Raw genomic sequence first — 2,177 nt, forward strand, 5'->3', positions numbered from 1 at the left:
AAACACACACACACACTCTGTCTAGTTTCTGTGATTGAAGAGGAGATAACCACTTTGAAATGCTTTTCTGTTCTTTCTTCATGTCTTGGTGGGTAGTGTTTAGCATATATGGACTGGTAATAATCTTGTATTTATACACAACACTGCCTAGCACTGCTACTCTGTAGTGATTGGCTGCAAGCTGGTTTTAATCATTTAGTTGATTCTTACCTTTTAAAAACTAAAATCTTTAAGTCATCTTAGCTGACAAAAAAAAAAAAAAATGGAAATAAAAAGTAGCACGCAGTTTCATAATCTGTCGCTTGTATACCACTGCAGCACCCTGCTGTGCTAATAAATATTGTGCTAATAAAGTTGGCTTTGTTGACTGTCATGGATGAGTAATCTATGCCTTGTATTCCTGAAGTGGAATGCAAGAAATGTCTGGTTGCCAAACCTAGACCTACATATTTTCACTCACTCATTCTCTGTCTCTCTCATTTTTGTAATGATGTGACAGTTTAGTTGAATATTACATGTCCTGCAGCACAGTGATCTGTCAATGTCTATCATCTTTGGTTTCTTTGTGTGATTATTGTAGGGTGCCAAAGGAAAAGAGGTTGCTTGCTGCTTGCTCAACCTACCTTCATTTCTTGGAGGTAGAGGACAACGGATTGTCTCACGTAATCCTCTCATAGTGCAATGTAACCAATTAAGAGTGGGGCAGTGGGATAGCATGAGTTCTCAGTATTTGGTGGGGTGGGGGTCACTAACGTAGCTAGAGGGGGCAGAGGGGCAGTCCATCCCAGGTGGCACTTATATGGGGGCACCACTTTTGGGTCTACTGTAGGCAATATGTATTTTTTATGGGGGCCCAGGGGTGGCAAACTGAAGGGCCGCCCTGGGCAGCACATACTCTAGCTATGCTAGTGGGTGTGGTGTGGCTTTCTGATACTCAGTCTTCCACCATCTTCTATAATGCATTGTGACCACAGTCCAGTTGTTCAGCAAGTTCACAGAGTGTGATTCAGCTACCTGTGCAGATCATTTTGTCCTTTAGCTGGCAATTTGTGTCAGTGATAACAATTGAAGGCTTGCATGGTTTGTCTTCAATGCTGGCTTCCCCTTCTGTAAATTTCTTCATTCATCTGCACATATTGCCTTTGTTTCAATTAATTTTGAAACGGGAATTTAGTTTCATAGAATGAGGGGCAATTTCAGGTGGGTTCATATGAAAAAGGAATTTATTGGAATTCAATTCACATTAACATCCACCATCCCTTATATCCCTTGCAGAATTTGAATTTGTATTTAGTGAAAAGAAATTTAATATTTTGAAAATTACTTTTAAAATATGTGTAAATTCTTTACATTACTGTTTTGTTTATTTTTCAGGTCTCTGTCTTGTGAAAAAAAAAAAAAAACCTGAAAAAAAATGTCACCTATGAATGCCAATACCAACCTGTGAGCCGATTGTCTGCAATATTTAAGTATCTCACTTCTATCTCTTCTAAAGCAGTTTTTTGTTTTCATTTCAAAAGCAATAAAACTGACTTTTTTTTTTAATAATTTTAATTTTAGTCTGGAATGGGAAATTTTTTATTTAACTAAATGAGTTAGGTTGGTGATGGTGGTGTGGGCTTATAAAAGTATTTTAAAATCTGTAATTGAAATTCTAACTCAAACTGAAATTTAATAATAGTTTCAAATTTTGGCTCAAGGCCAGTAAGTTCAGGGGAAAGTATAAGTTAATTACATCTACACCAGTGTTCAACTGGTGCTTATTTCATTGACCCTGACCGGATGAAAAAGGTAAAGTTGACTTCAGTAGAATCTGAACTCAAAACATGAAGATGGATGAAATGGCACTAAGCATTTTGCCCAGCATGCTAACAGTTCTGCCAGCTTGCTTCCATAATTTCAGTTTAAGCATAAATCCATAAATTTTTGGGAATAGGAATTGTCACTTCCATTGATTCCAGCACTCAACTGGTTCTTTACATTATCAGCCCCAGAAGGGTGATGTTGAGTTTGGCCAGATTTGGATGCAGAATGTAAAGAGCTGGGATAAATACTGCTCTAATGATTCTGCTAATCCATGTCACTCGATAATAATTCTGAGTTAGATACAAGGCCAGCACTTTTGAGGGAGGGGCTAGTTGATTACATCAGTTCCAATATTTAACTAGTACTATATT

General features: G+C 37.5%; 1 protein-coding gene across 1 annotated transcript in view; it reads left to right on the forward strand.

Moving 5' to 3' along the window:
* The window catches only part of LOC106880936 (eukaryotic translation initiation factor 4E type 3), a 52,948-nt gene extending 51,400 nt beyond the window's left edge, over window positions 1-1,548 (forward strand). Inside the window, exon 8 of the mRNA XM_014931113.2 lies at window positions 1,375-1,548. The gene's annotated coding sequence lies outside the window, so the exon portion shown is untranslated. The remainder of the gene's footprint in view (window positions 1-1,374) is intronic.
* Window positions 1,549-2,177: the final 629 nt, after the last annotated feature.

Source organism: Octopus bimaculoides, chromosome 5 (assembly GCF_001194135.2).
Source record: "Octopus bimaculoides isolate UCB-OBI-ISO-001 chromosome 5, ASM119413v2, whole genome shotgun sequence".
Taxonomy (NCBI): Eukaryota; Metazoa; Mollusca; class Cephalopoda; order Octopoda; family Octopodidae; genus Octopus; species Octopus bimaculoides.